The 14,563-nt window shown below is 40.3% G+C and overlaps 1 protein-coding gene and 1 long non-coding RNA gene across 2 annotated transcripts in view; both read left to right on the plus strand.

Annotated features, from left to right (window-relative positions):
- Positions 1-14,563, plus strand: part of galnt9 (polypeptide N-acetylgalactosaminyltransferase 9) — a 123,139-nt gene that overhangs the window by 64,093 nt on the left and 44,483 nt on the right. The gene's annotated exons all lie outside the window — the stretch shown is intronic.
- Positions 4-14,430, plus strand: LOC146507376 (uncharacterized). Its single transcript, XR_014877111.1, has 2 exons — positions 4-2,773; positions 3,827-14,430. It is a non-coding gene; the product is annotated as an uncharacterized LOC146507376 (long non-coding RNA).

Below are 14,563 nucleotides of genomic sequence, written 5' to 3' on the forward strand. Positions count from 1 at the left end.
AGGCCGGTGCAAAGTGTCCATTATAGATGAGGATGTTTGATGAAATATGAATAGCCTTGGGATATGACTTATTCATATGTAGAGGCATCAAACTCAGGCACACTATAGTTTACTGTGCCGCATGAACACATGAATAAATGCTGCCTTTAGAAAACTTTCCAATTACAATGAAAAATAACATTTTTAAAGCACAGGGCCTCAGCGGTGTGGTGTAACTTTGTGTTGACTATTAGCAGGGTATTATAATATACCACCTTAGATTAAAGGAGAGCATATGCTTCTGTCGGGTTTTTATATAACTCTAGAAATGCTTTTGTGTATCCCTGGCAAAACTCTGCTGGAATGCAATACATTAAAGAAAAAGAGTGTAGCACATCAGCATTTCTTAAACTCTTGTTGCTCTTGCAGATGTTTAGACTGTTTGGATGGGATGGGGACAGGAGCTGAACTTGTTGATGAATTTGACTTTGTCCCCTGTGACTGTAGAAAATTTGTGATTGACGATTGTTAGTAGCTGTAATGATGTTTAGAAGTCTGCTTAAATTTAGTTTATTAGAAGAATAAAAACAAGTGAATTTCACCTCTGACATCCTATATCAGTGAACTTGTTAATAGTCTTGTGTTATATAGAACTCTTTAAAGATGCACTGAACTTTTCTTATGTTGCTTTATAGGGATGGGTATCGTTTAGGTTTTATCTGATACCGGTGCCAAACCGGTACTTTTGAAACGGTGCCGGTGCTTAAACGGTGCTCAAACCGGTGCTTAAAGAATGGAGAACACAAAATTGGTCCAAAAACCTCTCATGTTCAGCTGTTTTTTTGTAAAAAGATAACAATGTTAGCCTTTTCTGCAGCTATGGGGCATATATGGTATCACTCTTGGCTGGAAGCAGTGCTTAAACAATGGAAAAAACACAAACTTTTTCCGACTTTTTCTTTGGTCATTTTAGCCTTTTTGGCCAGGGTGAAGGGAGTATCTGCCATCAAACAAGAAGACAGCCGCATGTAGCTATGATGGTGTTTGCTAGTTCACCTTACATGCATTAATGTAATAACGTGGTTAGCCTACTCAACGTAAATTACACACGAACAACATTAAGCTACTCACGCAGAGAAGAACGGCTGCTGCTGCATCATCATCCTCATCATTTCTGCTACACTGGCAGGGCTAGGGGCCAGGACTCTCCTCTTCGGGTTTTTGGGGGATGTTGCTAACTCCGGGTCGATAACAGGCACCACACCTGCAGTAGATGCGCTCGGTGTGAGGTCTTGCAGCAAGCTATCAAATACGGCGCATTTTTCGGCTTTTAAAAAAAAACGCTATGCGTCGCCAGGTGTTTCATCGGATTTGAAGTGTTACCTCCTTTGACAGTATCACAGTATCAGCTTAAAGCACTTGTTGCAGCTGCTGAGTTTGCATCTTTTGCTGTGAAGTTCAGCCAGACTTTTGACCGCTTCGTCTTGGGCATTTTTAATCTGTAGCTCTGCTCTAAAAGAACGTACGTACCTGGACCCGCCTACTATCCTCGGAAACGTAAAATGATTGGCTAGAATTCAAAGTGTGTGACATCTCAGGAAAAAAAAGCACCGAAATAAAGCACCGAAATGTGCGCTGCTTTTTGGTCTGGCTACTACCGTTTATGTCAGAACCACCGGTACCCATCCCTATTGCTTTATAATACATATCTGCAATCACGTAGCGGTTTTGGTTTAGTGTTGTAAGGCCAAAGGCAGTGCAAGCACCAAGAACATAAGGTCAAGGCCACCTGACTCAGCTTAGCTCTTGGTTTTCCTCTTCCATAATTACGGGGCTGCCGGACTGCTTAATGTTGCTGCATCCCTGGTGCAATTTTACAACTAGTGCTACAGTAGAGCATCAAACTTGAACTGAAGCTGGCGCATCCTGACACATAAACATAAATATAATCACAAGGAGGTGCGGGTCAGAGGTAGCGAGAGATCGGCAGCTTTGAGCTGCATTTTTTTTTTATCCCATTCAAGGATGCTTGAGTGAAATGGATCCAGCAAAAGTGTTCTCTGGTTAAAGAAGACGTATTTCCTCTTTTCTCAGACTGCACAGACTCAGTAATGCATCTGTTGACAAAGACAAGCATTTACAGGAGGAAAAGGGTGTTTTTAAAGATCTGAGATGTGCAATGCGCTAACAGGCCTTCATCTCTGTACGAACATGAACTTGGAGTGACCCATTTAGTCAGACATTTAAACTGATTTAGATTCGTAAATGAAAAGGCACCAGGTTTGTGAGATTCCTATACTGACAAGCACAAAACAAATACTAAAAGATCAATGACAGGAGTAGAGGGCAAAAACATTCAGAAAAATCAAAAGTGGAACTGATCACATGCTGTAAGTAGAGTAGCTAAATTTGGCTACCCCAAAGGTCTGATCAATGAGGATCTGTGGCTGCATGTTCACCCTGCTGCCATCTGGCAAGCGATGCAGGATCTGCTGCCGTAGCTCCAGACTTTGGAGACGTTTCTTTCTTCAGGCTGTGAGACTACTGAGCTCTTCCTCTTTACTTCACCACAAATATTAGCTTAATTTACCTATTTATTTTAGCAGCATAACAGGAAAAACATCTGAAACGTCAATGTACGACCCTGTGCTCCACAATGATGGATAAATGCCTGCAGAATGTCAGTGCTGATTTTGTAAAGCGCTAAAAGGAATCAATAATTCTTGTCTGCTGGTGTAAACATGTGTGCAAACAGCATTGCTGCTATAAACAGAACAGGTAAATGTGTTCATTTGTATCACTTAATGTAGGGCTGGGCGATATGACCCAAAATTCATATCTCGATATATTTTACCTGGACGGCGATATAAGATATATATCTCGATATTTTTTTTAAGCCATAAAGTAAGAACAAAAAGAGAGTTCTTAGTCAAAGCTGTGTCCCAGATGTCACACGGGCACTTTTATTAACATAGAGCATAGATGTACATAAAATTTACTCAAAAATAAATTATGAGCATTTATTAAATAATAATGCTCCATAAATAAAAGAAAACAATGTTGTTTTTGTGCATAACAAAAAGCTCATAATTGTGCAGTCAAAATGTAAACTAAAAGACGCAGAGCATAGTAACAAAGACAGATTTCATAGCTGCTCTGTTCCCAACTTCTACTGTGTGACTGACAGCCTTGAGTTTGAAATCCTCTTTGTAACCACGTCTCTTAACAGGTGCCATTTATGGTCCTTATACACAGTAGGGTAATATTACGTTGAAGCACAGTACGTATCACTCCGCGAGGCTCCTCGGTAGCCGTAATGCTCTGACAATCCATCAAGCGGTGCAGCATCGTAGCTTACCAAAGTCGTATTAAAACATTTTTTGACAGATTGCTGAGCGCTGTGTACCACATAAAATCGGTTCGCGGCCATCAAGCACAACCAGAATTCATACATAAGGCGCGCTGTCAACTTTTGAGAAAATGAAAGGATTTTAGGCTGTGCAGCGCCTCTGGGCTGCATGGCGTTAGCGTGGTTAGCTAGCTAACATGTTGACGGCGTCCAGCCCCACGCACGGGGCGATGCGCAGTAACTCGTTAACGGAGATTTGCCGTGTCCATCTTGTCGCTTCCTGCAGGTGAAGCGATGGGGGAGGAGGGGGAGTTGTGTTCAGTGAAGGAGGGGCGAGTCCGAGTAATGTTGCGTAAAGACGAAAGGGAGGCAAACTTGCGGCTCCACAAGTATAGTTATAACGTAACATAGACTATATCGATATAAAGGATATTGTCACATCTTATATCTCGTATGAAAATATATCGATATTTTTTAAAAACTCGATATATCGCCCAGCTCTAACTTAATGTCCTGGACACTGCATTTTAACCAAGCTATAAGCATGAAACCTACTGATGTGTACTGCCACGATGTCTTCCATTATCCCAGACACCAAGACATTCACACACACTGTTCAGTTCTGACCACAGGCAACAGAAACATGAATTGGAAGCCAGAGTTTCATTACCTACCACAGACCAGTGCTGGAAAAGCAATAACAATTTCATTTGGTACAGGGTGTTCTCATACAAACAACCCGTGTGGACCTAAATATTGGATGTCTTATCAAAACTCCACGAGAATCATGTATTACCAAATATCAATTGCTAGAGTTGAGATAAAAAGAAATGACAAGAGTAGACATTCACGTGGTGCAAAGCTGGTTCGTCTTCCCTGTTGAAAGTTTGCTGAAAATGAACAGATCGCCTCGAGGGCCAGCTGGAGTGTGTCAGCTGGGTGGATTCCTATTGGAAATCATTTTCCTGCTTGCTTCCTCAAGGTTTCTACTCATCAAAAACAGAAGCTCACTCACAGCGTCTCTGGTTGTTTGGACACGTTCAACAACAAAGAGAGTAAAAGGGTACGAGAAGGCACAAACATGTTGTGAGAACGGAAGATTGCAAGCATTTTGGAGATATTGTGAAGCAGACTCACGGGCAGAAGTATGTATTTTGATGATGTGGCTCCATCAATTAAAAGCACTGATTCAAAAAGAAACCTTTTCTTTTCCAAAAACCTGTTCAACAGCTGTTTGAATCAAGATCTAATGGAGAAATTTATTTCCATTTTATCATCTGGAAGAGACGGAGTCTTTATCTTTCCATATATTGCACACATCTATCAGACATTTACACTGCAAGCAGGAGACAAGGACAAGAGTTGCAAGGGGCGGATGAGTCCTGCAGGCTGACCATCTGCACACTAAAAATAACTAAACCTCGTGACGTTAAATGAGAAATCCACTGGATGATTACCCCATCAATCTGTGATGTCTGATGGACTCCAGAAGTTGTTTTGTGACTTATGATTTCTTGTTTTTTGAAGGGCACGCAAGGAGATCCCTGTTGTGCGTGCCTTCAGGTACAAAATAGACGCAACAACAGCGTTGGCTGAAAGGAAGCAATAGAAGTGTGCGTCATTCGCCCATGCAAAATATTAGCAAAAATCAATGTTTGTGTTTTATATTCACCCACTTGCATAAGAGTTTATTGAATGTTCTTGTAGACCTGGGCGATATAAGATTTTTTTATATCATATGTTTTTTTCATTTCAGGCGATAACGATATATATCGCGATATATATCACGATATATATCACGATATATATCACGATATATATCACGATATAAGCCAAATAACTATATTTGTAAGATTTAAATGTGCCGTTGCTCACAAGTAAAATGTGAAATAATCAGCAGCTTGTTTTCATTTAAATATTTATTTCCCATAATAAGTTCAACAGGGTAGATGTACTTAAGGAACATGAGACTTTTTCAGATAAATAAAGGCAAATATTGCAAACTACACAAAAGGCAGCCGCTAAAGCGTTTAAGTTTCAAAATAGAACAAACGAAACTACTAAATTGTCAATTCCACTTAGAAACAAAATATTAATTCTAAAAATAAATCTTAGTTTGTTTTATAGAAGAACAGACAAAATTGACTAACTTTTGTCAACATCGAATAAACTGAGAACTAAAAGGAAATTCTCAATCTCTCCTTGTTGTATAGCTTAGCTTTTCAAACAGTTTTAACAGTTACTTTAGTCTGACAAAAGCCGAATTACGAATTATCCAGTCAGAGATTGAGCATGCACCGCTTTATTGGATTTCCAGACTTGCTTTCGGCACAATTTACAGTGGCTACTCTGTTTTTGTCAGACTTGAAATAGCCGAAATACCGTCACACTACAGAACTTCTGTGGCTCTTCTGTTCGACAATCTCTCCGGCGTTGGAACCATCATCTGTTTTCTCTTCGGTAACCTTCGCTCACGCTCTCGGTTGATTTTTCCTCCATTACCCGGGCAGCACGGCGGCTGGCTGCTTCCCAAACAAATACACATGCGCGGCTTGGCACTTGTGCTGTACGTAACAAGTCACGTGACGCTGCGGCTGTGATTGGTTCGGCTCTGCGCTACTTAATTTTGATTGGCTGTTCTTTTTGTTTTTTAAGAGGACAAGAGAGGTGAGGCCTATCGCAATAGTTAAATTTTCCTATCGAGAAAAAGTTATTTCGCAATACATATCGTTATCGTTCTATCGCCCAGCTCTATGTTCTTGTAATGGAGAAAACTAGCATGTTTTTTTTCTTGTCTATAACTTTTTCACTGCATAAAGACCTTGCAATACTATGTAGAGTAACTCGTGAACCAGGCTATCTGCCTTAACTAGCTGGATGAAGTGAAGAGAGAAAAGAAGAGCATAGGGAGACCACAACTAAAAAAAAAAAAGTTCCCAAATAGCTCCAGAAAGTAACAAACAGGCAGAGGACAAAGTACAAACTGCAGCAGAAACAAGACACAAGGTTAATAGCATGCAGTAGTGGCATATAAATGCCTGCAGAGTGAAAGAGTAGAGGAGAGGTGCTCAGTGTATTATGGGAGTTCCTCCAGCAGCGTGTGCTTGTACCCATATAATTATGAAACCTTGCAGGGTCACCTAATCCGGCCTGAAAGATAAGCGTTATCAAAAAGGGAAGTTTTAAGCCTCACCCGAAAAGCACCCAAACAAGGTGCTCCTTTCAAAGAAAACGGACCTAATAGCTAAAGGCTGTCCTTTACGTTCTGCTTTTTAAAACTTCGGGAACCACAACAAAGCAAAGTGCTCTGTTGAGATGATATAGCGAGGTCTTTGCGATACAGTGTAGCATCATTAAGGGTTTGTATGTGAGAAGGGTTTTGAATGCAGTGAGGAGAAGCTAACAGGGTAGAAAAATGATCTGTCCTCCTAGTCATTGTTAGTTCTCTCGCTTTTGCATCTGGTAGAGGCTTTTAAGAGAACTATTAGTGCATCCCTCTGATAAGTAATTACAATAGCTCAACCTGGAATTCACAGGTGGGCGGTCTATTTTCTCAGCATCACTCTGAGACAGGATAATTTTCACCATAGTCTATTATACGGATGAAAGGAGTCCTTGAGATAAGTTTATTGTATGACTTACAAACAATCCTGAATATAAGGTTTCCAACAGGGGTACTGGAATATTTGGTATGAGTCAGAGTTACTAAAGAGGAGCAAATTAGCATGATGATGCAACTGCAAACATTTCCCAAGGGAAGGTTAAAGTTCTGGGGGGATCGTCTACTCACTTCATTGTAATTTATAAATACAGCAAAGCCAGTTCCCATTAATGATCACCAGTATTCTATGAAGAGCGGAATAAATTGGTTGGTTGAAAACAACCAGGCCTGGTGTGGAAGTAAATACTGTACTAGCAAAAATAATGCAGCGTACGTTCAGGTCTCCCAGCATTACAATTCAAACACACATCAAACACACTTCAGATCTGTTTAAATCCCGTTGACAGGCATTCCAGTGTGGAATTTAATACATTCAGTACTATTGGAATTCAGTTCAGTTCAGTTATTTTCTATGTTATCAAAATAACAGTATTAATAAGGACCGGAGACGTGTGGAGCTTAGTTCTAAAGATTCGGGTTGAGGAGTCACAGCTTCCAGTGTCAAATAAGACATGGATGCAAAATAAGATGTGACCTTTTTTCAGCATAAATTCAACAGAATTTTCTATGCCACACTTTAATAACTCATGTTTGCACAGTTCATTTAAATACTGGCCGCCCCAAATCTTGCTCTGTGAAAGGGAAACTGAAAAAGGCCAGCCATAGAAATGCCTGTGTCCGCACCTTTCGGCCGTTACATTGACATGGCGCCACTTACCAACAGCAGCGTTTTAGTGCCAAATGTTTTAGTCCAGCAGAGCCCATTAGAATATCTGGGCAAATATAAATGATAATCATTCTGCAATAGCATAAGCATGAGCATTTAATAAGGACCAGAAATAGTTAGTAGAACAAAAGAGGAATGTCTGTTATTGGGTTTAAGGGATTGGATAATTTAGAATTGAGGGGCCGAGCGGATGACTGAACCGATATATTTCAAGGTTTCAGAGATAATAAAAAATAATTGCTTGGTCATCTATCAAACCATTTCCCAACTTTTTCATGAGTGAGATCTAATGCTCTTTTATTTCATTTTATTTGGTTTGCGCTTGTGGTTTTATTGTAGAAGTCATTAATTTTAATTAGGTCCATATGAATAGTTCGTTATCTGTTGATTTTTGCTTTTTGTTTCTTTAATTCAGGTGGTCAGGGAGCAGACTCGGTCTCTGGTGTTTTGGGGGCTTGACAGCTGAAGGGAAATTGCAGAGAAGCAACTCTACTTTGTGGTCTAATTACTTTATTTTTAAATTTAAAAATGAATACATTAATCATTATATTTATGTGACAGATGCACCACCCAGAGTGGGATGGATGCTGTCCCTTTTAATCAGACCAGGTTTCCCTCGCTTGGTTTCTAATTACCAGTTTAGCCCTCATCCTTTGACTATTTCAAGCACTTTACCATAATCAGTGTCATTCCAGTGGATACAAATGTTTTTCTTTCCTTCTTCACATATTGTTCTTTGCCAGTTAAGGCTCTGGTCTTAAGAATATGTTGGAATATATTGGCCTAATTAGCCTAATTTAATTGGATATTTAATGCCATTAAATACCATAAAAGGCCGGCTTGATAATGTTGCCACCAAACTTGGCAACAATTTAGTCTTTTCTTCATTCTTAACTTAAAAATACAAATATGCAGGACATCAATTTGTGGATGTTTGTTTCACAATATCAATTACACAGTGTGGAAAAATGCTAAACGTTCACTCGGTGCAAGGATTTTATTTCATTGTCAGATGCGTCCAGCTTAATACGGTGCTGAGAGTGTACCGAGGGAGAGAGACGCGTTTACCTTGCCAGGAAGCTTAATCTAAAGGGAGCACTCAAAGAGATTTGCACAAAGTTTGCAGTACAGACAGGAAGGCCACTTGTCAAGGGAAGTGAAAGGATGGGATGAATCAGGCCGAGAGTGTGCAGGGTCTGTCTTTTTCATCTACACGGCCGGTAAAAAATGATGGCACTTGAAAGCCTGTCTGTCAGCCCCTTATAATTTAAACAAGACTGTGTGTCAGGAAATGAAAGTATAGAACTCAGCGAGCGCGATTCATAAAAAAAGATAGAGTTGTAATTGTTACTGCGAGAGTGTTTAACTAGAACTGCCAATCTGTGATCGCGAGCGAGTTTCACTTTTAAATTGGGTTTTCTTTATTGTGTTTGATTTTCAGCTATTTTAAATTAAAGCGACACAGCTCATGAGACTTATATACTGTGAATGTCAAGCTCTAAAGACATTTATGGAAAAAAAAAAACCCAAATGGTGAAAGTGCTTTCTTGGCGATATATTGGTTCAGGGGGTTCGGAGCTCTGCGTCAAATTTATATTTATCTACTGGTGCAGGATTTTCAAAGTAGCAGCCCGTGGTTATATTTCAGCCAGCGTTTTATATGGGGTTTAAACCTAAAAGCACCTTTCTTTTTGGCTTGCACTCCATACAGCTTAATGCTCTCTTTTAATACAGTCCGTGAATCAAAATGCAGCTCTTGAAGCACTTTACAGTACTTCCTATTGCTATGTCTGTCAGACTGAAGTGGCTGACATTCATGTGTGTGTGTGTGCATGTTTGTGTAATACATGGTGAACTCACCTCAGGCATCATTTCAGACAGAAAATCCATGCTTTTCATTGGTCACTTTAAAAAATAATGCTGTTCAAGACCCTGTATGACTATAATGCTCTTAATGGGGCTTTGCACTTTAGATGGGACCGATAATAGTGCTGAAAGTAGCCCTGTCGCCTAAGTGGGACCATTTCTTCTACTGAAGATGGAAAATCTTGCTTTTGTTAAAAAAAAACATGCACCCTCTAAATGTTTTGTATCAGATAAATTTTGGTAGATTTTAAGTAAAAAGATGTTTTATTTTCATCTTTATATTGTATAATGTGTTTCATTTTGTTTTAATTATCATAGCAACCATTGATAGGTTTGTCTTACTACTAGGGATGGGTATCGTTTAGGTTTTATCCGATACCGGTGCCAAACCGGTACTTTTGAAACGGTGTCGGTGCTCAAATCGGTGCTTAAAGAATGGAGAACACAAACTTTGTCCAAAAACCTCTCATGTTCAGCTGTTTTTTTGTAAAAAGATAACAATGTTAGCCTTTTCTGCAGCTATGGGGCATATATGGTATCACTCTTGGCTGGAAGCAGTGCTTAAACAATGGAAAAAACACAAACTTTGTCCAAAAACCTCTCATGTTTAGCTGTTTTCCACTTTTTCTTTGGTCATTTTAGCCTTTTTGTCCAGGGTGAAGGGAGTATCTGCCATCAAACAAGAAGACAGCCGCATGTAGCTATGATGGTGTTTGCTAGTTCACCTTACATGCATTAATGTAATAACGTGGTTAGCTTACTCAATGTAAATTACACACGAACGACATTAAGCTACTCACGCAGAGAAGAACGTCATCCTCATCATTTCTGCTACACTGGCAGGGCTAGGGGCCAGGACTCTCCTCTTTGGGTTTTTGGGGGATGTTGCAAACTCCGGGTCCGATAACAGGCACCACACCTGTAGTAGATGTGCTCGGTGTGAGGTCTCGCAGCAAGCTATCAAATACGGCGCATTTCTCGGCTTTAAAAAAACCGCTATGCGTCGCCAGGTGTTTCATCAGATTTGAGGTGTTACCTCCTTTGACAGTATCACAGTATCAGCTTAAAGCACTTGTTGCAGCTGCTGAGTTTGCATCTTTTGCTGTGAAGTACAGCCAGACTTTTGACCGCTTCGCCTTGGACATTTTAATCTGTAGCTCTGCTCTAAAAAAACGTACGTACCTGGACCCGCCTACTATCCTCGAAACGTAAAATGATTGGCTGGAATCCAAAGTGTATCATTCCATACCAGTTGGTGGCGGTAATGCACCTTTCAGTTGTTTGCCAACCGCCAATACAAATGTAAGGAAGAAGAAAGTGTACCACAGCTCAGGAAAATAAAGCACCGAAATGTGCGCTGCTTTTCGGTCTGGTTACTACCGTTTATGTCAGAACCGGTGCCATCATGGCACCGGATACCGGTACCCATCCCTACTTACTACGCATGAAATTTATTTGCCAGAATGATTAAATAATTCGATAAACAAAATATACCATGAAACTGTCACGTGGCTCTCATTTGGATCACTGGTGCCCAGAAGTGGAGGTTTCATGGCTGATAAAACAACTTACTCACCCCTGTTGGCATGTGTTCAGAGTGCGGTGAGCTAGTAACTGCTTGTGCTCAATAACACTGGACGTGTTGTATGTGAACTTTCAAGTCCTCTCATTAGTGATGAATCAAAGAGTCATGTCAGAGGCAAATCAGGTACCTTCAACTAATATAGTTCTCCTGCACCTTCACCACTCTCCTCAGTAATACTGAGCAGTTTGGTGTCTTTCAGCTTATAATTGTGGTCTTATGGCTTGAAAAAATTCAGTTTTATTGCAGGGTGTATATAAGCTGTTCTTTTTCAGCACCTTTAGCAAAGGTGGTTAAACAACATAGGCGCAGTCTTTGTGCTTAAATTAAACTGAACTAGTGTCTGTTTGTTTTTTCATCTTTCTGGCATTTCCACACCATCCCTCAGTCAGCCTCAGTGTTCTCCTCATTTAAAAGAGCAACGTATAAATGTTTTTGATCTTTGGTCATAATCTGGCTTTCTTTAAAGTTTTACTTAAAGTTCAGAGAACAGCTATTTGTCTGTGTCTTTGTCAAACATTAGGCACTGCTGTAGAATAGAAACCCTCTAAAAACTAACCTGCATGATGATCTGCTAGAGAAACGAAATCTTATATATTGCAAAAAATCGTACACATTGCTCTTAAAAAGAACAATGAAAGGTTCACTTAGAGCTGCTCAATTAATCGAATTTTAATCTCGATTACGATCTGGGCTTTCAACGATCATTAAAAATGACTGAGCCGGTTATTAGCCCCTCCCTCGTGCTTTACTCTCGCGCTGCTCCGTGTGGCAAATCGAGCGCACCTCTCTGCGTTTCGAACACGTGTCACAACAATTAAGAGCAGCGGTCTCCAACCTTTTTTGCGCCACGGACCGGTTTATGCCCGACAATATTTTCACAGACCGGCCTTTAAGGTGTCGCGGATAAATACAACAAAATAAAACTAGTACCGGTACCGAAAAAAAGAAAATTTATTCATAACACACGTGAAAAGACCCAGGAAAACCGAGTAAACGATAAAAATGATAATAACACTGAGAACCGATAAAAACCCTGAAAACTATACATTTCACACCTGAGCCTCAACTCTCGCGGCCCGGTACCAAACGACTCACGGACCGGTACCGGTCCGAGGCCCGGGACCGCTGATTAAGAGGACCCGAGGGAAGCTCGGAAAGCTAAGCAGAAGTTATTTGGAGAGGAGAGTGACTGCCGTTGGTTGAAAAGAGATTCAGTGGTGTGGAAACATTATGGGTTCGCGGAGTCAGACGTGGATCAAGTAGACATAGGCTGTGTCCCAATTTAGGGTCTGCATGCTTGAAGTACGCGTACTACGTACGGCGCGTACTACGTACGGCGCGTACTACGTACGGCGCATACTATGGCCCTTTCTCAATTCTCAAGTACGCGAGTACGTACTCGCCGAGAACGCGAGCACGGACTCACGATTTGTACAATTGGAACACCAGCGTACTTGATGATGTCACAGGTCCGGAGCTTTTACTGCCGTCCCCTCTTAATTTAACTGTGAGTAATATGTTATGAAGCTTAACTTTAATCACAGCCAAACCGGTTTACTCAGGAACAAATAAAACACTGAAATAAACCAAACATTAACATTTAGAAGTGATCGAAGTGACTTATATATCATGTTTAACCTCAGTAGTGAAATTTCTATTAATAAAAATAGTGTACATGTACATACGTGTACATACCTTAATAAAAACAAGCAGGTGAGATGATAGAATGCTTTTATTTTTATTTTAGTGGACGCTCAATACAATAGACAGCTACTGGAGTTTGGGGTTTGTTTAACCTGAGTAGCAAAAAGACCGCGGGGGGGGTTGAAAACGATGTGCCGGGAGTCCGCTGTTCTCGCCGGCTGTAATAATCTTGACCTCGCTGTCTGCTATGGAGCTGGCGGGTCACAGACGTCTCCAAAAACGTCGGAGCTCGTTTGGAAATATATGATATCTTGATAAATCGAGCAGATATTTGAAGTTTACACAGCTACATTCTCGCTTGAAAAGAACTTAAAAGTTTATTTTGTGACCCAGAAAGAGTAATTAAAAGTTTTTTAGCCATTGCCGCATTTGAGTTTTGGACGAAATGCATTCTGGGATATTTAGCTGCACCAAGTCCACACAAGTCACCACCGATGCATGCTCGATAAAACGGGCGGAGCGAGAACACATCCGGGACTTTTTCGCGTTCTCGGCTTGATGCGTACTTCGAATTGGAACAGTACTTGGTCTCCGACTGATGACGTATCACGAGTACACGAGAACGCAAGGACGCACAAGTACGCATATTGAGAAAGGCCCTATAAGTACGAGAAGTGCGGAAGTGAGAGGCTTGTGAAATGGGACGGTCTAGCCTTCGTCGCTCTGTTCAGGTTGCCTAGCAACCATGATACTAACCGCGAGAAACGTTACATACAGCTTTGTGTGACAGAAATGAAGGAGAAAAAATGTTTTGTTGGTCATTCATTTTTGTCATGACATCACTTTGATTAGTTGAGTATCTGAGGCTGAGACCACAGGACTGTAAAACATGATTGTTGGGCTTCATTTCTGTACTGAACAGTCATTTAATATTAGTTAGTAAATAACAATTAGCTAATGAGACTAAATTCATCTCACTATGGTAATGTAAATATAATATGGCCAATATTATAGTTATTGTCAGATTATTATGAGATATATATATATATATATATATATATATATATATAAGGCTTTACAACTAAGTTAACGTTGAAAGTACAAACATCACTAATGTCACACAACTTTGCCACATGTGGCCAACAGTAATGTTTTAATGTTCTTCGTTATTAAACATTCGCACATGAATAAGTGACGTCATATCCAGTACTTACTTTTGACAGTTCGCTCTTCGGCCGCTCCCTTCTGCCGTATTTTGTGGCAAAATTATCCACACCCACCGCCGCGCTATGAATTGTGGGATATATGGGACCACGAAGCGTGCACCGGACCACGCTTGATATTTGGGGAAAATCGACGGCGCATTTGGAGTATGCATTTGAAGTACACTTCGAATTGGGACAGCCGTCGTCGCGTGGCGGTGACGTAATCACACTTAAAATGCGTACTTCAAGCGTGCAGACCCTGAATTGGGACACAGCAATTGTGTGTAAACTTTGCTACAGTGTCGTAGCTGCACCACAGAGCAACACTGCAAAGTTCACTAAACATAGATGTTTACATTTTTCATTTATTTCTTATATTGCAAACATTTGCACTGTTATCAGTATTTGCACTATTTTATATTATTTTTGACAATCTTTAAAGTCATTATTCAACACATTGTTATTGTTAAATAAATATCAAATAATCGAGATCTCAATTTCAGTGAAAATAATCGTGATTATCATTTTTGACATAATCGAGCAGCCC

This window comes from Neolamprologus multifasciatus, chromosome 12 (assembly GCF_963576455.1).
Source record: "Neolamprologus multifasciatus chromosome 12, fNeoMul1.2, whole genome shotgun sequence".
Classification (NCBI taxonomy): domain Eukaryota; kingdom Metazoa; phylum Chordata; class Actinopteri; order Cichliformes; family Cichlidae; genus Neolamprologus; species Neolamprologus multifasciatus.